The sequence below is a fragment of the Xyrauchen texanus genome, chromosome 28 (genome assembly GCF_025860055.1).
Source record: "Xyrauchen texanus isolate HMW12.3.18 chromosome 28, RBS_HiC_50CHRs, whole genome shotgun sequence".
NCBI classification, from domain to species: domain Eukaryota; kingdom Metazoa; phylum Chordata; class Actinopteri; order Cypriniformes; family Catostomidae; genus Xyrauchen; species Xyrauchen texanus.
This window is the reverse complement of record NC_068303.1, coordinates 29,657,856-29,682,199: the sequence shown is the minus strand read 5'-3', so window position 1 is coordinate 29,682,199 and position 24,344 is coordinate 29,657,856. Positions and strand designations below refer to the sequence as shown.

The window sequence follows — 24,344 nt, the reverse complement described above, 5'->3', positions numbered from 1 at the left end:
ATCCGTCAACTGGATTTCTCTCTCTTAGGATTAATATGATACGAAAGCCTCACCCTCTCGCACTGAATTCATTTCATCACTTTATCCCCTCACCTACCTCTTTACCTTCATCTTGTAGTGTTCCTCACTGCTCCTTTTGAGGCAACTTCATTAAACATTTGCACCACGTTCTTCACCAAAAAATAGCATCTTATTCGCTAACAACATGCAATTCCAGTCACTACTCCGGATAATCGGAATTTAAATTAAAAGTGATGTTTAGATTTATTTCTAGCAGTCATGGCTGCAGTAATTTATTAAGCTGGGTGCATTTGCACCTTTGCCTGTTTTACATATTTCCTTTAGTGAATCAGATGCTTAAACAATGAGATGAGTGCACATAAGCGATCACCACATTCATAAACGGCATTTCTTTCTTAGTGTAACCCCCCCAGATCTTCCTCTTTCTTATGTTGAGGTAATTAGCCCGGCTTTGAGGTCTAACAGGCCAGATTAGGAAGTAAATGAAGAGCTCAGAGTACCAATAATTTGAATGTCTGTGGCAGCTTGTGCCCTTGAGCACTTCCAAACTTTCCCAGATGCAATGATGTTGATTCGTACACTAAACGCCCCCAGAAATGCCTTCAGAGTGGGAAAAAGTCACAACCGTTACAAATATCAGTGTATATTCTGTAAGTGCTTTACCCCCACACTGAGTGATTTACTTACAGTGCATTATCTCTCAAGTACACAGAGCTAAATCATCATGAATAAATGTGAAACTCAGAATTCTGGTTGTCAACATGTCCTAATCCAAGCCTAAAAGCGATTTTGTAGTGTCAGGGAGTAGAAGTTTTTAAAGGTGTCCACAACTTGTGGTGGAGACGTGAGATGTATAGCTCTGTGAAAGAGACAAGTGTTTTCCAAGAAATTCAGGTATATTTTAATAAAAAAAGAAGACACAAAAGCAGAACGAAGAGGGATATGCAACACATATTTCCCTTGTGTTAATTAATATGCTGGATGCTAGTGTACTGATCAGTACAGTTTTAAATGCTGCCGTACTGTCATATTTAAAAATTAGATCATTTAATCTATTCAATGAATGCATAATTTGTATTACACTTATAAAGTATGAATGCATGTTAATTTGGACCAGGTTTGGACTCTTCCACTAGCCATATGATTGACACGCCTGATACAAATGCAGACTGAATACTGGAAATAACCCATATTTACAAATGACTTTCTGGAGAAAAAAACAAAACAAGTCCTAAGTCTCTTATCATAAGCAGAATTTGCAACTATGGTCCACACCCAGGCACAAGATCAAACAAAACCCAATACAGCATTTACTCTTTCCGTAGCAGGGCGTTTACTGTTAGATAGTGTGAGATGTTTAAAAAGTTTAATAATGGGGGGTGGAGATGTAAAGAACAACAGAATTCTTAAGCACAAGACATACTGTTTATAATTAAATATGCTTTCAAAAGAACAAAACCAGATTCACCAGTCTTAAAGAGGCGTGTTCTGTCAGAACATGCTGTGGTTATCTGTTATTTGGCACCACTACAGATCATTAAAGTCTATTTGTTAAAGGTTTATACAGATCCTCCTACAGAAGTACTGTTTTGGTTTCTGAGAACTAAAGTTCACTGTGTTTTAAGCATTGAAGGACATTCCATTTCTTAACTTGTTGGAACGAAAATGTGAACCTTCTGTCTGTTTAGAAGCATTTGGCATGTTTAGATTCAGTTGGGCGACATACCAATGATTATTTGATGTGCCTCCCTTTTTGGAAGGACACCATTGGCAGGTGTATGTTTACAACTTTTCAAGTTGTCCTTGTGCATGGTTGAGAACTGTGAAAGTTTTTCGAACCCTTTTTGATGCATTTAGGGATGGGAATAGTAAGATATTTAAAGATTTTGGTTCCCATTCCCAATTCACTTAACGATTCTGGTTCCTAAATAATTCCACTAACGAGTCTTTTAGTTATATTGAGGAGTAAATATCTATAAAAATAAATGCAATTCAACTGTCCTGATGAGATAATTTTAACAGAACAGATATAAGAAATAAATTTGAAATGTAATATAATTTAGCTCTACAAAAAACCAAACAGGGTCAAATGTTTGGTTCACATAAAAAAAATTAAAACCTTTACATTTTGTAATTATATATTATGATCAAATATGTAAAACAAAAAAAAAAAACATAACTGTAATAAGGTTCAGGAATGAGGAAGCTGGAGACGGCGATTCCAACTCAGGAATGTCACTCTTTTATTTACAAAAATAAACGTGTTTGCTTAAAACGCTTAAACTTTAATTCAAACACTCAAAAGTTGCACCACCACTGCCCCACTTCTTCAAAGCCCAAATCACTCTTCAGTGAAACACATGACAGGTGTTAACCACAGGTGGAAATCATTCTCCACTCATCTCTCCTGCTTCACTCTCCACAGCATGGTGCTCGGCCATGTCTCTGCCTCACCTCCCCTACCCCGCGACTCAGGCTGGGGAACCGTCTGTAAAACAAAAGGGAGAGAAAAGTAAGGGGAATGTAACTGTGGGCCGCCACAGAGTGCGGCTTTTAATTGTAAGTTAAACTCTCCAGTTCGAAGAAAGCCTGTTGGCACAGCTCCGTCATCAGTCAGCGGGCTGGTGACATCAGAATAATTAGGCACAAACCTCCAATAATAGCCAGCCAGCCCCAGGTACTGTCTCACCTCCTTTTTGGTCTTTGGTCTTGGGCAGGCTACAATTGCCACAGTCTTATCAATTTGCAGCTACTCCTGTCCATGACCCAAGTGGAAGCCCAGATACCTTACTTCCATCCGTCCTATTGCACACTTCCAGGTGGCAGGCCGGATGGCTCACTGGCCTCAGTAGGGCAATGGGGGTATGAGCTGCTGAAACATAGCCGGGGCCCCAAACCAACCGAAAGGAAGGGTGATAAATTGATGTAAGCTGAACGGTGTGTAAAATGCTGTTTTTTTCATGGTGCATGGGAGTTAAGGGGATCTGCCAATACCCATTGTCAAATCTAGTGAAAATAAAAGCGAGCCACGCCTAAACGATCAAGCAGTTCATCAATAAGAGGCATTGGATATTCATCAAATTTAGACACTGCATTGACTTTTCTATAATCCACACAGAATCGGACCGAGCCATCACAACACAACCAAGCTTGCCCAGTCAATGTGGGCAACTTCTTTTATCACCATATCTAGCATGGCCTTTAATTCTTTGGTAGGGACAACTGCATACCACTACCCCTGGGGTCGTTTTGATATAGTGCTCTATGAGATTCGTACGACAAGGAAGAGGTGAGAACACGTCGAAGAATTTTCTTGTGATGGTGAGAGGTGGTCTCAGCAATTGACTGGGGTGACTCGATCGGTTGCTTTTAAGTTCACCCCCGGTCCGAGCTTCTCCCTCTCTGGAACCACCATCGTCACTGTCATGGGAATCGCCTCTCTCCACAGTTTTAGGAGATTGAGGTGGTTAATTTGACGTGCTCCTCCTCTATCTGTTCGTTTCACCTCATAATCGATTTCCCCAACCCGCCGTGTGACCTCAAAGGGTCCTTGCCACTTGGTGAGTAATTTAGAGCTCAATGTGGGTAGTAATACAAAAATTGTATCTCCTGGGGCAAATTCCCGTAGCCTAGTACCCCTATTATACAGCCGGCTTTGATGTTCTTGAGCCTGGAACAAATTCTCCTGTGTTAACTGCTCCAGTGTGTGGAGTTTTGCTCTCAGGTCAAGAAAGTATTGAATTTTGTTTTTGCTCTTTGAAGGTCTCTCCTCCCAATTTTCCCATAGGACAATGAACACGCTGAGCGGTCAATGGCCGTACAATAATTAAAATGGGGAGAAAGCCGCGGAGGCTTGCGGGACCTCTTGTACTGCAAATAACAGGGGCTCGAGCAACTTGTACCAATTTCGAGCGTCTTTTTGCACAAAATTACAAATCATATTCTTTATTGTCTGATTATATTGTTCGACCAAGCCGTCTGTTTGAGGGTGGTAAATGCTGGTCCAAATAGATTTAATCCCTAATAATTCATACAATTCACATAGTGTAAGCAGTACCACCGCTCCCTATAAGCAGACTACGCAGTCTGCTTAGGGCACTAACTCCCTAGGAGGGCACCATCTTACCCTAGGATGGCACCAGAAAGTCCACGGGCTGCCCTTACTCGCACTTTATGTTATTCAAGGATTAAAATATGCCTTCTGCAATAACATTTTCCAAAGCTTATCAGTTCTAACAATTGGGTTGTATTTTCCTTTGTCTGAGCATCCTGTGTCACTCGATACGAACGATAATTGAAAAATATGGATTAGCGAGTGCAATGTCTGGCTGGAGACATTGACCATCAATCACTTTCACTTGATCAAAGGCATCCCTAAGGGTCTCTTCTTGCTCCAGAGGGAAATCCCCTGCAGGGAATCCTCTAAGGGCTGGGGAAGCTGGCACTTTCCTCTCCCTTATGTTATCCTGAGGTGGAGCTGACATAAACACCTCGGCTCTGCCTCCCCAGCCAGTGCATCAGAAACCACACACTGAGACATCCATCCACACAGATTTCCCTCAATAAAGCAGTAAATGCCGGCCAATTCGTTCCCAAGATTAATAGATGGGTGAGGCGGGGACTTACCACAGCCTCTACACTATGCTTTTGTCCCCGATATTGAATGAGGACTGTTACTAATGAGTAATCGTGAATATCCCTATGCACACACCTTACCTTCACCTGGCGGCTTGTATCCACAGCCTTGGATTGAATCATGTTTTGGTGAATAGAGGTTTGATTACAACCTGAATCCACCAAGGCTTGATATGTACCCCATTTATACTCACAGGTATCCGGTATGCTCCTGCATGATTGGGGCGGCCTGTGGTGTGTCAGGTACCCAGACTAATATCTCAATATTCATCATGGGGCATCGTTCCTGTAAATGCCCAGGACCCCCGCAGCTCCAACAGACAGGCCCAGACTTTGTACCCACACCCGCGGTGAATTCACCAGCCTTTGGGGAGAGTGGTGAGGGTTAGGGGAAGCCAGTGGGATGAATGGGACCAGGGGATGAGTTTTGGGGAAGGAATTCCCTGTTTCCCGGGAACAGGAACAGGATATGGGGAAGGGATGGAAGTGCGCGGGGGGGGGGGGGGGGTGATCTTGCCGTTGTGCGAAGGTGCTCTCTGCTCTTGACTGACCCACTCTCTCTCCTTGCCATCTCTGTTCTCACCACTACTGGGCGGACTACGGAAGTAAAGGTGAAATAGGCATTGACGTGTTGTTGTGGAGGCGTTGTTGTTGTTGTTGTATGTTTTACAGTACAATGACCTCTTATCTGTCAAAAGATCAAAGGAAATTTGGTTCCTCATGACCCCTTTAAAACATTTTCTTTTGTGCTAGGAACTACATCAATTATGATAGAATTCTATTATTTTAAAAAGGTAAACACATATTCGTACCGGGGGGGATCTTGCCGTCCTCTGAATACACTGCTATATGGTCCTCTGCCAACTAGATTGCCTCCTCCAGCGATGCCGTACAATTGCACTGGACCCACTTTGCCATCCCCTTCGGCAGCCGGGGGATGAACAGCTCCAGCTCCACGATGTTGAGGAGGTCCTCCTCAGCCAACAACCACCACTGGCAGGATTCACAGAGCTGTTGTGCGAAGGTGAGCGGCTGACCGACCTCGCTCAGCATCAGTGTGCGGAACCGCTAGCAATGCTGTTTCGGGCTGTGGCCTACCAGATGGACCGCCCACTGTGAGCCACTTCAGAGCCACTTGAAGGCCTCTGGGTCATTCTGCAGTGTCATTTTTGTTCCCGTCTTCGATGAACAGCAGGGACAGGAACAGGGCGAGGTAGGAGAAGGGAAGGGAAAGCAGGAGAGAGAGAGAGAGAGAGAGAGAGAGAGAGAGAGAGAGAGAGAGAGAGAGAGAGAGAGAGAGAGAATTGAATTTGAAAAACACCTTTATTACAAATTCTCTCTCTTTTTTTTTTTTAAACTTAAAACAAACTAATTAAAATAAATTACATAAATTGAATAAAACAAAGATTGTCATTTACAACAGAGCACAAAGCCCCTCCATAACACCAAACATCCTCAAACATGGCAAGACATGAAGTAGCTTTATAAAACCTAAAATCAATCAAAATTCTTGACCTCACCATGGCACTAAACACAGACACCAGATTAAAATCCTGATTTTTTTCAATTTTACCTTTTCGACTCATATATATTGCCATTTTACTTTTGCCCAAAACAAAATTTAACAACTGACACTCTCTCTTTCGTCTCTTTGTATATTTAACCCCAAAGATAAAAGCTTGCATTGAAAAATCTTCATCAAAAGACCCAAACAAATTTTGTAAAACCTCAAATAAAGGTTTAAGTCTATGACAACTCATAAAAACATGAAAAACAGTCTCCCTTTGTGAGCAAAATGGACATTCATGGCCTACCTCAGGATTCAACACAGATATAAAGGCATTTACAGCAACAATACAATGTAAAATCCTCCACTGCAAATCTCCAATTTTCTTATTTAATGGTGGCTTGTAAAAAATTCTCCAATTTGGCTTAAAAACTTCATCCAAACCTAACACCCTTCGCCAAGGTGTATCAGTTTTTCCATTTAATGCTTTTTATTAAAACACTTCACACATGACTTGTACAATCTCTTTCCATTCACATCTTCAAAGTTCAAAACCACTACTTTTTCAGCTTCCAGAAAAATTCCACCTTCCTCCTCTAAATTAGGTGAAATCATCAACCTTGGAAAAAATCATTATCATTGGGAGTAATTTCTCCCTCACAATGTTTCTTGAGTAAATCAGTCTCTTCCTCTGTAAGGATAGTCTGTATCTTTCGTAATAGTTTTTCAACCACTCGAGTGGATCTAAACCCCAATTGTGTTGCCACCGCATCCACTTCAATAAAATCTGGTCCTGCCAGACTCATCAATTGACGAAGAGTCACCACTTTAGCCTTTACAAAGGCTTCTGTCATTGACACTGATGTATTAGTGATGTCCAGTCTCGCACCACAAAGCAAAGGCTCTTCCAACAGCCAATACAATGATGTGGGAACGCTTCTCCTTTGGAGTTTAAAAAGACTCCATACTTTAATAAGATTCCGATAAAAAACTGGAAGTTTCTCCACATTTAAAGTTTTTGGATCCAATAAAAATAAGGATTTGTCCAGAGATAGACCTGCAGCAGCTTTAAAAATAGCACTTGCCACTGGTCTCCAACTTGCAGACTCTGGGCCTGTCAGGAAACGTTGTATGAACTGTGCACGAAATGTTGCTGTCCTACTTTGTAGATGCACAAGCCCTTGTCCACCTTCTTCCTTGAGTAAGTACAAGATGTTATGGATCACCCAGTGCATCTTATCCCAGAAGAAGTCTATCAACATTGATTGTATCTTAGCAAGAAAAAGTAGTGGTGGGTCAACACAAGTCAGTCGATGCCAAAGAGATGAAGCAACAAGGTTATTAATAATAAGGGTTCGACCCCTATAGGACAATATTTTCTTAATCCACTTCCATTTATCCAAGCGGCCCTTTATTTTCTCAATCATCCCTTCCCAATTTTTTAATTGAAAAGACTCATCCCCCAAATAAACTCCCAAATACTTTAACCCATCCTTTTTCCATGTCAGCCCACCAGGGAGTTTGGGGGCACTGTCATCCGCTCTCCCACCAAAACTGCTTCACTCTTTGACCAATTCACTTTTGCAGCTGATACCATTTCAAACTCATCCAAAGTTTCCATTAAAAGGTTTACATCATTTTGCTCTTTTACAATTACAACAACATCATCAGCATAAGCTGATAAAACAAAAGAACGTTCACAGTTCATAAATATGAGGCCATTTAAAACCCTTCTCAATCTTTGCAAAAGTGGTTCTATTGCTAATGTATAGAGCATGCCTGATAATGAACAACCTTGCCTCACTCCACGCTGAACCTTAAAAGGAAAACACAAGCCACCATTAAATTTCAACATACTCTCAATGTCATTATATAGTACTTTAATGTAACCTTTAAAAACTGAATTAAAACCAAAGGCATCTAAAGTCTTCCATAAGTAATCATGCTCTACGCGGTCAAATGCCTTTTCCTGATCAATGGAAATCAAGCCAAAATTAACACCACAAATATTTGAAAAAGCCATCAGATCTCGGATTAAAAAATGTTATCAAATATAGATCTTCCAGGCACACAATAGGATTGGTCAGGACTAATTATATCATCTAAAACTTTCCCTAATCTAATCGCCAATACTTTAGACAGGATTTTATAGTCAGAGCACAGTAAAGACACTGGTCTCCAATTTTTAATATCACTCAAATCTCCTTTCTTTGGAAGGAGTGTAAGAACTGCTCTCCGACTACTAAGTGGTAAAAAGCCACAGACCAAACTATCACAAAGAACTGCAAGCAAGTCTTCTCCTATAATGCCCCAGTATGCTTTATAGAATTCAAAAGGAATCCCATCTATCCCTGGAACTTTCCCATTTTGCGTACTCTGGAGAGCTTCATACAGTTCAATTAAAGTTATATCTTCACTAAGTTTTGCATTAGCACTTTCTGATAAATTTGGCAGATCTTCAAAAAAGAAACCATCAACATCTTGATCTATCCTAAGGTCAGAACTATAAAGATTTTTATAAAATGAAACAGCTCTTTTTCTCATTTCGACTGGGTCTGATAACAGAACCCCAGCTTCAGACCTTAAATTCTGAATATAACGTTTTTGACCGTTCTTTTTTTCTAGTCCGAAAAAAAACTTTGATGGAACATCCATCTGCTCCACATCCTGGAAACGTGATCTGACCAATGCCCCTTGTGCCTTTCTCTTATAGAATTCAGACAGTTCTGATTTTTTCATGAAAAGAGAATTTAAATGGTCTTGATTTCCTGTTTCTTGAATTAAAACTTGAATTTCTATAATTTCCTCTTCTAACTTCTTTATAGACTGAGTTAAAACTCTTGTGACATTTAGAGTATATTGTTGACATAATTGCCTAATGTTTACTTTCCCAATGTCCCACCATTCCTGTAAAGATGAAAAAAGATCTTTTTGTTCTTTAAAAGACTCCCAATAAAACCTAAAAACATCTTTAAACTGTAAATCTGACAACAGAGACACATTAAAATGCCAATAAGAACTACTTAATTTAACAGAACCAACAATCATTCTACACACAACCAAACTATGATCAGAGAAACCTACTGGAAAAATTGAACCATTTACAAAAAAACTAAGATGATGTTTAAAAACATAAAACCTATCTAACCGTGCCATTGACAACACATTTTCACGAGCATGTGTCCATGTGTATTGTTTAACGTCATGGTTAAAGTTTCTCCATACATCACCAAGCTCATTCCCTTCTATCATTTGTATCAGTTTTCGGCGTGAAGCCATATGTGGTTCTACATGATTCCTGTCTATATTTCTTTCGACGCAATTAAAATCTCCTCCCACAACCAAAAATTCTACATTATCACATTTTTCTATTACTGTATTCAATTGATCTAAAAAGCACATTCTTCCTATCTGTGAGGTTGGTGCATACACACAAATAAAAACAAAAACATGATCTTCAAAATGAGCTTTTATCTTTAACAATCTACCTTTTACAGTCTCCTCTACTACACAAGATGAGGGAGCAAAATTTTTATTAAACAAAACTGCAACTCCTCCACTAAGTGAAGTATTGTGACTCAGAAAAAGAAGACCACCCCATTCCTTAGCCCATTCAACAGCAATTTCCACATCGCTATGTGTCTCCTGTAGAAACAGGACATCAATTTTATTCTGTTTCGCTACTTCATAAATCTGAGCTCTCTTTCTGCAGTCTCTAGCCCCATTAACATTTAAAGATGCAATGCGAATGTCACTCATAAATAAAAAGAAAAAAGAAAACAGAGCACTTAGAGCAAAGCATCCAATAAGGGCATAAATACTAAACCACTTCATCATCATTATTATTCAGTTGGAATTGAATTTTTGTGACGATTTTTTTTAAACGATATACCTCTTTATCTGTAAATCTTCCTTCACTCATTAAACACCTAATATTTTCCAGGAGTCTTCTGAGATCTGGAAAATATTCTTCAATTTGCACTCCTCTCATATTTTTGGTCACCTTCAAGAATTTTCTGATCTCATCCACTCCATATTCAAGACATGACCAACTGGATTGTGAACAAACGGAGCCACTAGAATCAGAGCACTCACCCTCACTGCTTTCATTGTCCACTTTATTCCCTTCTTGGTTCTTTCTAGCCTGTTTCAAAACCATGCTTTTGTCATTTTTTTCCTCTTCAGAGGCGTTTTAAAAACAACCTGATCCATATCCATTAAAGTGTCCTCATTTTGAACTACACTCTCCACTTGTGACTCAGTATCAAAGAACTGATTCAATCTCATTTGTGTGTTGTCAAGAGCTCCTCCACAATCAATACTGTTGCTTTCCACACTCTCCCTGTTTACAATTTCAGAATTTTTGGCATTTCTTTCATTAACTTCAACACTTTCTCTAGTTAGATCAGATTCAACATTTTTTCTACAGACATTACTTTTGGACCACTAGAATTCGGTGCATTAGAAGTACTGGCGACTTCTCCATCTTTATTCTGCTCAGCGTTACCATTTACAGCGTCATTCTGCCCACTGTGCTGAGCGCTGTTTTCCGGGCACCCGCGGATCAAATGACCAGACTTTCCACACCCAAAGCACCTCATCGTGTCTGTAGTTACAAAAACAGTGTAATCAAACTCATCCACTTTAAATTTAAAATTTACATCAAGATCAGTTCTACTTCCATTCAGAATCATAAACGTGAAACGCCTGAACGACACTACATGCTTCACCAACCCCGATTTACATCCTATAGCGATCTTTTTTATGGGAGCAATCAGTTTGCCAAAACGTGACAATTCCTTCATCAACATCTCATCTTTAATGAAGGGGGGTACGTTCGATATTGTGACTTTTTTAGCAGGGGCAGAAAGAGGTAATACTGGAGTATATAATCCACGTATGTTTATTCCCTTTCCAACAACTTCATTCGCTTTTTCTACTGTATTTAAAAACAGTACAATTGAGTTATTCATTTTGGACGCCGCTAACACACATTCATGACCCACTACATCACCGACCGCTACACTACACTCCTCCACACTCCCCGCAGCCACCACCTTCACACCGTGGCGCCGCGTGAGTGCGTCGAGAGCATTAATTCCCTGAGCCGCCATGCTCCCCAGTACAAGGACTGGCTTAGGCAGGCGCTCAGTATTAAGTCTCTCTACTAATTTCTCAACAAACAACAAACAAAACGACAAAAAACACAAAAAAGTAAGAGGGGGAAATAATCTTTTAAAGCCACAACGGGCACAAAAAAAAAGACCACACACTCACCACACCACTCGCTCCGCTCAACAAACGCCCGCACATGCGCACAGACAGAGAGAGAGAGAGAGAGAGAGAGAGAGAGAGAGAGAAAGCCTGGCCGTCTCCCGGATACACTGTCAAGTGGTCCTCAGCCAGCAGATTAGCCACCAGCAGTTGTTGGGCCACGAGCTGAGCCTCCCCCAAAAACTGCAGCAGCAGGCAGCCACCCACTGTGTTTGGGGTGGCACGAGGATGAGTAAATGATGAAAGAATTATTATTGGATTAACTAGCTGTTGTCATATGAACAACCACTCAGTAACTACTCTGATTTATAAATGATAGTTTACCCCAAAATGACATTTCTGTTATTATTTACCCACCATCATATTGTTCCCAACCGGGGGTGGAGCCAGGGTTGGCTGTTGCCACCTCTGGACAGTAGCCTGGCCACCCCATTCACTGCCGCATCTCTTCGTCCCGGGCGTCCAGTATCTACTACCATCCGTTTTTGTATTCACGGGCCTCCATGTGTTTTTGATTCATGAAAAAGAGCCAGCTCAGAAACATTTGTTTGGAAATCGGCTTATTCTGGTAGCACTGTATGTTCCACATTGTACATTCAGTACCGTTGCAGTGGTGCAGCTGAAAAATAGTGCAAGAAATATTGTAAGGGTATTTTTGTACAATGTTCTGGCCAATGTGTGTCTGAGTACCATTAAAGCAACCAAAAGTAATGAATAACATTCGGTTCAAAACCCAAGATGCATGATGTCCTTATATGCAATCTTAGATGTATAAGGAGCCATAAGATGACCATCTCTGCAGGAGGTTGCTGGGAGGAGGGCAGTAGACACTTGTTGGAACAGCACTGATGTCTTCTGTAAGGAAGAATATAACCAGCCTTTTGTAAATTGGATGAATGAAGCATAATGTCTCCCCACCATAGCATTCAACACAAACAGAGACAGTGCGACAGGCCATCTGTAGGTGAGGGACAGCATATCTTAATCAAAGACACTGGTGGGGTCACACATCTCAGTCACTCAGTGTGTATGAGTAGGAATATGCCATATCTTTATCTCTCACTGAGAGTGTTTTTAAGTGCTAAAGAGGTGATGTGCTGACCTTAGACGATGATATATTTACTGCTAATTAGGTGTTTCAGTGTAGACACTCTAAATTGCGAGTGTAGACGTGCCTTAAGTACTCTCACTTAAACACAAACAAACACAAATTAGCTCTGTTACAAAACCTAGTGAGCTGCCTACCCAGACAGCATTTTAAAGCCAAGCACACACTACACAAAGTTTTTTTTGGTTGTGTTGGGTGTTTCAACTATAAGACCATTCGTCCCCGACAACAGATTTGACCCCCAATATTCATTCACAAACTCGTGCACACAGCAACAGGAGAGTTTATTTGTGACGCATGTCCACAAACAACATAAAACAAGGGTGTGTGACAATTTTTGCATGGGAGAAAAAAGAAAAAAAGCTTCTCTCATGCACTCATGAATGCGCAATTGACATAAATTTTAACTAAAAAATTACATAAATTCCTAGTTGCTTCTCACCGAAACCTGGAATATGACAAATTAGCAGCATGGTCTGCTTTTATGATTCTTTGGTTCCTTTTTTTTAGCTTAAAAATAAGTTGCTATCAACCACTATTGTATTGAAAAACAGACAGGGGTCATGACATAACTTTTTTTATTATTATTTAAAAAGTTCCATAAGGTTCACTTATAATTTTAGGACCCTAATGGAGCTTTGGTTGTCTTATATTTGTAAAACATGAACATTTTCCACCCTCATTCTGATCTTCTGTCAGAAATGCTTGGTTTTGGTGCTGCTTCTCCTTTAAGACATGACCGTAAACGCCCACTGTTATGATTGGCTCTCTGCTCTTGACTGACCCACTCTCTCTCCTTGCCATCTCTGTTCTCACCACTACTGGGCGGACTACAGAAGTGATTAAAGGTGAAATAGGCATTGACGTGTTGTTGTGGAGGCGTTGTTGTTGTTGTATGTTTTACAGTACAATGACCTCTTATCTGTCAAAAGATCAAAGGAAATTTGGTTCCTCATGACCCCTTTAAAACATTTTCTTTTGTGCTAGGAACTGCATAAATGTGAGTATATTATGACAGAATTGTCATTTTTGGGAGAACTATTCTTTTAAAAAGGTAAACACATATTTGTGCCATGTCCCCCTACTGTTATGCTAGTTTTGTTAAGCATTAAAAGAATTTTAAATATATCTATATTTCAAAACAGTTCATTTGTACAGCACACCAGCCTTAGCGCAGGTGTGTGACATTAGCTAAGGGTGTAATTTGGGCCAAGCTGTTATTATTAGAGCGCTTTTATGGGAGATCTGACCCAGATACCTATGTCTCCATTTCACATGCTTATCACCATCCCTAGACATCTGAGAGAATAATTAACTAATACATAACACTTCCCCACCCATAAGCATGTGGCTGCATTTTATAGATTAAACATGGAACTTTCAGCCTGTGATTTATCAGGAACACTGCCTTACCAAAGACCTCTTTTAAAACAGCAAAGATGTCCTGAGAAAGTCAGCAAAGTGCACTGTTATATAAGCCAGTAATAAATGATAAATAGAGGGTTCATTTTTGTGCATCCGAGGCATGTGGTTTATGCTTGCTGAGTGGACACATTGTTCAATTTTATAGTCGTACACAGGTCGAAAGACCCAACCATACCATGGCATAACTGCAAAACTAGAGTTTAAATCTGCTGATCTAACTGTCTTCTCTCTTATCAAGTGCTGGGGATTGAGGGTAGCAGTGGATTTTGTGGTTAGTGGTTTGGAATCATGTTAGATCAGAACTCTAGACCATGTCTCTTTCTGTTTTGACTGGCCATGCCTGATCAAATATTTTCACTGGAGATTACAGCTGTCAATCAAAAGAGTCAGACACTACACCCAGAGGAACACATGGAGAAAATGTGAAATCCCATCTGTGATGTGTTTCCTTGAGATCTAATATCCAGATGGAATGCTTCTGCGGAGAACAGCACTGTGGGTATAAAATCACAAGTGTCAGCTTTTTTAATCCGAAAGGTATGCTGATAGATGCAAGATTTAGAGTGCATTAGTTTAAATGCATGGGTACCGGGGAGGATATGAGCTTCTATCTAAGATAGTAAAGTTACTTAAAGGGATAGTTCCCCCAAAAATGAAAATTTTGTAATTGTTTACTCACCCCTGTGTTGTTATGCCCTATATGACTTTCTTACTTTTTCTTAACACAAAGGGAGAAATTGTGAAAACATATTGTTCTCAGTGATGTCATACAATGGCAGTTTATGGTGACCACCTCTTCAAGCTTCAAAAGGACACAAAAGTATAATTCAGAAGTCTAATAAATGATTCTATGATTCTCAAAATCGAATGTATTATTTAGTGAAACTCTTCAATGACCGTTAGAATCCTGTGTATGTTTATGAGCATATTTCAACTCAAGAGCTAGAGCTCCATGTACGACAAGAGCAGAACACTTCAGCCAGTAGCGAGGTGGGGCATTCAAGCGAAAACTCATTTTTTTTTAACTTCAACAGGCCCACCAGTGATAATAGCAACAGAAAACACTACATGGCTGCACACAAACTAGAGAACAGAACTTACAAAAAAGTCTGAAGAGTTTTAGTCAAAAAATAGATGCATTTCTATGCCCAGCCTTATTTGTTTTGTAGTCCTCAATCAAAAAGAGAGAAAAAGGAGGCTGAAGGTAGCTACACATACACACCCAGATGTAACAGTCAGACAGAGAGTTCAGGAGGCCGCAGTTCTGTGGAGGTTTCACCGAAAGTGAGGTGAAAGAACTGGAGAGAAATGCGGAGGGAGCGGGAATGTCTGTCACCTCTTCTCCATTCTGAACCTGTGTGTGTGTGGGTGACAGACCTCCGCCTGAAGAGACATTCGTTGGTAGGTGCAAGGCAGTTTTTTAAGACTGCAAGGGAAGCTCAGCTTCCCCTATAATGTCAAAAAAATAATGGTCAAATATGTACTATTGTGTAAACAATTTATTGACTAAAAATGCGTTAGAACACGTTCATCTCGAAGACGAGTTCATTCAGAATCAGCTACATTACATATAGCAGGTCGGCTGACTCGATTTACTTCTCATACATTCCCGTAGCGTCAGTGCATTTCCCTGTTGAAGCCAAGCATCCATTGACTTCAATGTGGCTGCTCTGAACAGTTTTTTCAGTGCTCGAAAATAGACGGTCATTGGATAAATTCTGCGATTATGTCCGCCCACGGACGCTCAGCGTCTCTGGGGGTGAATGAGGAGTGGGCTGGCCCGGACTCCGGGCTTCAGCGTGATGATTGGAGGATCTGTCGAAAGACTGCATCTCCTTTTGATTGACAGCGAATCTGTACTATAAGAAGTCACTGAAGCTATTTCAGCTCCAGTCCCATCGCGGATTTCTCAAGTGTAGTCGAAAGACAAACTGCTGCAACCTATTTCTTTATATTTGTTTGGCTGAAATTGCTAGTCAATTTGCATAACACATTTCACACAATTATACACCACATTCCTTGTTTCAGTTTTACTAGTTTAATATATTTTGTTTTAGAGCGTCGTTCGTTCGTTCGCTCGTTCGTTCATTCATTCATACAGTAGGCTAGGCTAGCGTCGTACGGGTGAAACTGCGCACGATGGCAGACGGTGCTAATATTGTCGACCTGATTTTGGCGAAGCCATTTGAAAGTCTTCCTTACGAGGAAAAAATTAGAATTAAACAGCAGGGCAGATCAACACCTAAGATTGATTTAGTGCAAAAAATAGGGTAAATAAGTTTATAATGTAGGCCGAAAATGAGCTTCCCCTCTTTGAAAGACCAGCAGCCGCCACTGGTGCAAGGACATATTAGCCATGGGGGACGTGGGGGACATGTCCCCCGCACTCTTTAAAAAGGTGTTTTTGTCCTACCAGGATTTTTCAAGCTAAACCCATATTGAGTCCAAATGGTGGATTTGTATACAGTATTCTTTGCGTTTTGTTACTTTGGGCTGATTGAGCGGCCATCCAGCCAATTACAAGTGAGTTTCATGAGCCGAAACAAACCTTATGTAATAGGCCGTTAGTCAGACAGTCTAATCAACGTGACTCTGTTAATTTCCACAAAGTTGCTTTCATCAATGCTCATTTATCCATACTTTTTATCAGCATCGATGTTGATCAAAATGAATAATCTAGAGATGAGGAACACACAAACTAGAGTTATTTATCAGCATATTGTTCTTGATTGGCAGCATTACGTGAAATGCACTGCAGATAAAAAAGGACAATCCTTCTTTTAAGCACACATTGTAAGTGGAGTTTATATCAACACATGAGTCTTCATTAAGTTATGCCTTTTGCATTATGTTTGTGAGGTAATAGTTTGATCGGTTGTTTTTGCCAATTTAAGCAGATTGCTAGATCTGTGTTAAATATGTAAAGCTATTTTTAATATCAGCTCCTGTTTTTTAACTCTATGTTGGTGTGCAGTCAACAAATAGATCTGCTGTGTTCTTAGAACACTTTTTTGACTGAATTTTACTGAAGTGAACAGATATGTAGACACCCTTTTTAATACATTAAATGTACGGACATTTTTGAAACTCCTAATTATTATAAGAGTATTATTTTTGTAATTGTAATTGATTAAATAATTTATACAGGACCAGCTTGTGCACAATCTTTTATTGCCATGTTTGAAACAGAAGCAAGTTCTCCACAAGATACCTTTTATTTTTGTAGCTAATTTTGCTATTATTTAGCAATACTTGAATCTTTAAATTATAACAAGTATTAAAAGTAAATAATATGTATATATTAATATTACTTATATCATACTTATATATTAATATATACTGTAATATATTAATACTGCACTGTAAGTGCTGGGTCTGTGCCCCCCACACACACACTTTTAAAATGACCGCTACTCCCCTGGGTAGGTGTAAATTTCTCTGCCAAAAACAAGTCATTTTAACTGGCAAGTGAGATGCTGACTTTAATATAATGTTATAAGAATGATTTTGGACCGGTGCCAGTTCATAGTTGACGTGACTCACGGCATAAAGCCAAATATAGAAACCAGTGATCGACAGAATGTCCCGTCACCCGTTGCAGCTGCTTAGGACAAAAACGCTGATTAACATGGAAAAGATAACTTTTATTGCATGTTGTTTGATGTGTCAGTTGGACATGGTGTGTCTGTAGCTATCTTTACCCCATCTCTTTGATCGACTCTGGTTCAAACAAATGGGCTTTTAATTGAAATGCATCTATTTCTAAACTTCAAACTCATCAGACATTTTGTCTATGTTCTGTTCTATGGTTTGTGTGCATCCATGTTGTGTTTCCTGTTGTTAATATCACTGGTGGTCCTGTTGAAGTGAAAGAAAACGAGTTTTCGCTTGAACGCCCATCTCGCGAGTGGCTGCAGCATTCTACTCTCATGCAGAGAGCTCTAAAGCTCGCGTGCAGGCTCTCTCTTGAACGTGCACAGGAGACTAACGGTCATTGAAGGTTTTTACTAAATAATACATTCAATTTTGGTTTGTTTCTCACAAACGCTTATCATATTCCTTCAGAACAAGACAAGAGTCTCATACAATAATTTATTGGACTCCTGAATTATACTTTTGTGTCCTTTTGAATCTTGAAGAGGTGGTCCCCATATTCTGCCATTATATGACATCACAGAGCACAAATTTTTCCCTTTGTGTTAAGAAAAAGAATGAAATTCATATAGGGATATAACAACACTGGTGAGTAAACAATGACTGCTTTTTTATTTTGGGTGATCTGATCTTTTAACAAAAATGTGTAGCATAAACATTACTCTGTTCTAAAGCCTTGTGAGCTTCCGTGTATCTACTGCCTACACAGCCAGTTGCCTTCTTAAGCAAGTGATTTGGAATGCTTTACATAGGCATGGTCTTCACTCTGCATAGGCTAATGTACCGCTTCATAGAAAAAGTGTAGCATTTTGGATGGATTTCTTTCACATTTGGACTGAGTTGGTCACATACTGAACATGTTTTTGCATCCGTCTATGCTGTTTTCCAATAGTTTTTCTTTGTAAACGTGCTAGATGGATGTCATTGATTGTTGGGCCATGTCTTGCTGTTGTTTTTAGGGTATTGTGCAGTAGCTGGTCAAGCTCAGATAGTGCGGCTTTCAAACAGCGCTGCAGAGAATTCATTTAGCGAATCTCTCTCTCTCCCTAACAAAACGGACGAACAACATCTCTTCACCCATACAAACGTCTTGGGTTACATGTGTAACCCTTGTTCCCTGAAAAAAGCGGAACGAGATGTTGCGCTGCTAAGCGCTATGGGGAACAGCTTTTGCTGTGAGCCGAGCTGAATAATGTGTGGAACACGTCAATGAACATTGACCGGAATTTATAGACTCGGCTGATGTAATCATTAGATGCACCTGAGGCCAGTCTATAAATGGATACGTCACCAGGTGTCGTCAGATACTTCTTTTTGAAGAGCAGTCCTGGGACGTCCCAGTGCGGCAAAGCAGCGCAACATCTCGTTCCACTTTTTTCAGGGAACAAGGGTTACACATGTAACCCGAGACGTTCCCTTTACAAAAACGATGTTGCGCTGCTAAGCGCTACGGGGAACGCAATACCCACGCCGCCGCACTTGGGGCTGTCCGGACCCCTACGGTTGTGCAGTGTACTCACAAAAACACGAGAGGTCTCAGACATGAGCTTCAGATGTCGACTCAAGGGCATAAGAGCCTGGAGTAGCAAAGCATCTAACCCATAAAGTTCGATGAATGTGTGCGAAGAGAACCCTATCGCAACACAAACTTGTCATAAAAACTGATGAATGTGAGCGGAGAGGACCAGCCTGCCACATCACAAACTTGTTCAGGCATGAGCTGAGATGTCGACTCAAGGGCATAAGAGCCCAGAGTAGCAAAGCATCTAACCCATAAAGTTCGATGAATGTGTGCGAAGAGAACCCTATCGCAACACAAACTTGTCATAAAAACTGATGAATGTGAGCGGAGAGGACCAACCTGCCGCACCACAAACTTGCTGCAGAGGGGGACCTCTAGCAAAGGCTTTAGAGGAGGAGAGCCCTCTGGTAGAGTGCGCCCTAAAACCTACTGGCGAAGCTTGATCGCGCGCCTCGTAGGCCCGGGCAGTAATGTCCCTCACCCAAAGTGACATAGTCTGTCAGGACGTGACCGCCACCCAGTCACGGCTTCCAAATGAAGAATTACTGCCCTGATTTTACGCCACTAGCAAATGCGGTGGACATAAGTCTGACGGGTACAGACTGGACAAAGTCTGAGAAGTCTTAGCTGCTCCGGCGTTACAAACGGCAGGGAGCAGAAGGCTTAGAGAATAACCGGCCAAGGGTCGTGAAAGGCACCTTGGGCAGGTAGTCACGGTGAGGGTGCAAAGAATGCTTTTGGTCCTACCTGGGGCAACTCAAAACAGGCCGGCAAGAGAGACAGAGCCTGTAGGTACCCAAGTCTCCTCAGAGACGTAATTGCCATAAGAAAAACCATCTTGAGAGTCAGAAGTCTACCAAACGCTGACTCTAGAGGTTTTAAAAAGGGGGGTCTTACCCTATGAAGAGGTCCTAGCAAGGATGCCTCTTAGGGGGCACCCCGCCCCCCAAGGCATGGCAAACCGAAGTGGAAGCCACATAGAACCTGGCAGTGGCGAGGCAAGTGCCCGCTGACAGTTCTTTCCACAAAAATCCAGAACTGAAGCAAACTGGCAGTTAGCTGGTTCTGTAATTGAACTTATTAGAAGGAAACGCATGCAGGCGCATTTGTGCCATGTATGCGCCACCACGATCAGCACCCCCGAGGGGGGGGACTGGGTGACTCTGGGAGAAGTAGAGGAGACATTGCGCTATCAACAGAGGCGAAGAGGTCCTCTTCTGCCCTGTAAAATCTACCCAGATCAGTTCCAAGGGAGGGAGCCCTAGCACTTGCAATGGTCTCGATAACTTCAGGAGAAAGCCCTGTGAACCTCAGTTGGTACCCAACAGGGGCCAAGCATGAAAGGTTTCACAATTCGGGCCGGGGATGAATATGTCCCCCGAGCCTGAGAAAGAAGGTCCTACCTGTTCGGAATCGCCCAAGGCGAGCCGTCGAGGAGAGATATTAACTCCGAGAACCATATCCTGTTCAGCCAGCGCAGCCATTAATAGGAGGCAAGACCCTTGCTGGTGAACATTGCCAAGACTCCCGGGAGCAGAGAAACCGGGGAAAGAAACGCATACAGATGCATTCTGGGTCATGTATGTGTCTTAACGTCCAGACCCAAGGGGGCTGGGTGATTTCAGGGAGAAGTAGAGGAGACATTGCGCTATTCATAGAGGCGAAGAGGTCCTCTTCTGCCCTAAGATCTCACCCAAACTTGTTCCAAGTGGAAAAAGCCTGGCATTTAAAAAGGTCTCGATAACCTCAGGAGAGAGCCCTGTGTTCCCCAGTTGGTACCCTTAGGGGCCAAACATGAAAGATTCCACAATTTGGGGCAGGGATGAAATATTGCCCTGTGCCTGAGACAGAAGATCCTTCCTGTTCGGCATCGCCAAAGGCGAGCCGTCGAGGGAAGAGATTAGCTCCGAGAACCAAGCCCTGTTCGGCCAGCGCGGTGCTATCAGTAAGAGGCAAAAACCCTTGCTGGCGAACTCTGGGCAACTACTACCTTAGGGTGGAGTTCTTAACTCCCCGTTGGTATTTTCTGTCTGGACCGTAAATCTGCTCCCATATACGGGCATCCAGGGATATAACTGACCTGAGTGACAGGAGCTTGCCCTGGGCCCTAAGGAGAACCCAACGTGTCAGAAATACAGCTGACAAGAACGTGGGTCTCCTTGATGATTTATGTAAGAGGCTACCGCTGCATTGTCCACCCGCACCAAGACATGGCAGCCTCAGGAGGAGGTATTTCAGGGCCAGAAATACAGCCATCAACCCGAGACAGTGACCGTGACAACCGAGCTGACGACCCTCCTATCCCCTTAAGCTGGACGACCACTTAAGGCCGCTTCCCCGCCCATCAGGGAGGCGTCTGTCGCTAGCAGCCTGCGACAACAAGACGCACCTAGAGTGGGACCCAAGGCAGAAAACCGGGGTCTGAACCACATAGAAATGGAACGAAGCCTGAGGCGCGTAACCCTATTTAGCCTAGGGGTTTTGGCCCTTGGAAGAATCCCCTGGCTTTTGGCCACAACAAAAACGGTCTCATGAGCAGAAGATCCAGAGGGATCACTGTGGACACATTCGCCCTGAGACCTGGAAATCATTGATACTGATAACAGTGCAACCTTGATTTAGCCTGACTTTGCTCAGGGTGATCTAAATGGACTCAATCCTAGCGGGAGACAGTTGTGCCCACATTGAGATTGAACTCCATACGATGCCCCGATAGACAGTGTTCTGAGTGGGAGAGAGGACGCTTTTCTTGGCGTTGAGCCTCAACCCCAGAGAAACAGATGAGCTAAGACGATGTCCCTGTGCTGAACTGCCAGTTCCTGGAACTGCACTAGGATCAGCCAGTCGTCTACATAATTCAGAATGCAGATGCCCCGGAGTCGCAAGGATCCAGCGCTACATCATGCATTGTGAATGTGCGGGTAAAAAGGGCTAGGCTGAGTGAAAGAACCTGACCCTGGAAGACTTCGCCCCCGGAAGTGAACCTCAGGAACTTTCCATGTTGTGGCAGAACTTCTAAATGAAGTATAGAAGTGCATCATAAGATCGATGGTGACCAGCCAAACGAGTTGTAGGGCTTGAGACACGACCGTCTTGACAGGCATCATCTTGGACTTGAACACCCATGGGTAGTTCAAGCTTTAAGATCTAAGCCAGATGCCACCCCTCACCCTCCATGGGTAACGGGAAGTATTTAGTGTAATAACCTAACTCTCTCTCTGGAAGGGGAACACATACCATGGCCCCTTTAACCAGGAGAATGAGTTTTTGTTTTTACAAAAAAAGAAATCCGGTTTACGGTAGTGAGAACACGCCGTTGAAACACGGAAAAGCGGCGAGTGAATTAAATCCTGACGCCCTTATAAGACCCATAGAAAAGAATATATCCAGCAGGAGTTTCCACGCTGCCAGGATCTCTGAGATGGGTATTATATTTTAACACTTCCTGTTGAGGGGTTGTCGGGTGTTTTGCGTCCTGAATAAGATGCAGGAACAGCGAAAACACCCAATTTTGATGGAAGCCTCTGCAACCCGAAACACCAAGAGGTGGCGGGAATGGGGGGCTTCGAGGGGGTACCGGGAGGGGTGAAGTGAAACATACGCCCCGTCCCGAGGGGAGCTACACCCTAATCTAGGTGCAAGACCATCAGGGTTTTCTCTTGGGTCTTGCTTCGGGGCTGGCGAGAGCGGCGAGACTGTCCCCAATCCCTGGGAGGAGGAGCACGACTCGCCACACTTTGTTTTTGAGCCTCCCTTCAGTCAGGACCGAGGCGGGTCTGCGGCTTGCTCGTCAAGCGCAGAACCCACACTCAGGTCGTCCAGGGGGTCAGCCTGGTACGCCTGTAAAACAGCATAGTGTGCAGAGCAGCACCAGCCTGACCTGCTGCTTGATAAGCCCTTCCCACTAAAGTGGAGGTTGTCCTACAAGGCTTTGAGGGAGAGAGGGCTTCTAAGTGACGATGCTGAGCCCGGCGAGAGATAGCCCACAAGCGTCTCTTCGACCGGCGGCATCACTGAATACCGCCGTGCCTCAGCACCCACGATAGTCGAATATAATGACGTCGAGGGTATGCGAACACGGGAAGGAAATATACATATATATATATATATATATATATATATATATATATATATATATATATATATATATATATATATATATATATATATTTTTTTTTTTTTGGGGTTCTCCATGAGCGAAAAAGCTCTTCATGGAGGTTATCAAAGAAGAGAAGGGACCCATGAGGCGTTCCCTTTCTTAGACTGGAAGATAAAATATATCCCCTAATTTGGAGCGTTTGGAGCGTTTGGAGGTCTCTTTTTCACGTGGCCAGTCCAATCTGGCAACCGCACGAGTAACAACATCGAGCAATTTCCTCCGTAGATTTTTTTATCACGGACAGAAAGCTCGGAGGCGGGAAGAGAATCGCGATCCACCTCATGACCCGAAGAAGCGTTGAGATCATGTGTGAAGGACCAGCTGGGTTTGGGGAGAGAGTGAGAGAAAGGGATCAACCCGTCTCTTGCTCCTCAGTCACATCCATGCAAGAGCCCCATGAACGATTTTTTATTATTTTGTATTTTTTTTCGTGAGTGCTGACTCCCGGAAGCAAGCGAGGCGAGCACGACGCACTCTGCCTGTTAAAGCAAATCGCAGTGCTCGCACCCGCCCTGCTGCAACGCGAGAGCAGCGTGCTCTTACCCCCAAACAAACAGAGCAAAAACTGATGTGTGTCGTCTTCAGCTATAGAGCGGAAGAGAGGAACACGCACCGTTTGCGGCTTTCAGTCATTCTCTCTTTTTCTAAACAGAAGAGAACAACGTTCACTGCACACTGCCTAACTGATTCTAACTTCTAACAGAGGAAAGAAAGTTTTGACAGGGTTTGTGAAACACACAGAAACAGAATCGCTCTGAAAAAAGAGTTTCTGACGACACCTGGTGACGTATCCATTTATAGCCTGGCCTCAGGTGCATCTAATGATTACATCAGCCGAGGCTATAAATTCCGGTCAATGTTCATTGACGTGTTCCACACATTATTCAGCTCGGCTCACAGCAAAAGCTGTTCCCTGTAGCGCTTAGCAGCGCAACATCGTGGTGAAGCTTTTTGCAAAGGGAACAAGGACTTTTCAAACTCTGCTGCTTCATGCTTCACAGAAACCTGGCTGAGTGAAGCCATTATTGACAGCGCATTT

General features: G+C 42.4%; 1 long non-coding RNA gene across 2 annotated transcripts; it reads right to left on the bottom strand.

Moving 5' to 3' along the window:
* Positions 1-431: 431 nt before the first annotated feature.
* On the bottom strand, positions 432-12,104 carry LOC127621750 (uncharacterized). 2 transcript variants are annotated; one of them, XR_007967896.1, is made up of 3 exons: positions 11,795-12,104; positions 5,469-5,835; positions 432-5,344 (listed from the first exon to the last, which is right to left on the bottom strand). It is a non-coding gene; the product is annotated as an uncharacterized LOC127621750 (long non-coding RNA). The 2 variants fall into 2 exon arrangements; XR_007967895.1 differs by lacking the exon at positions 11,795-12,104 and adding an exon at positions 10,259-10,396.
* Positions 12,105-24,344: the final 12,240 nt, after the last annotated feature.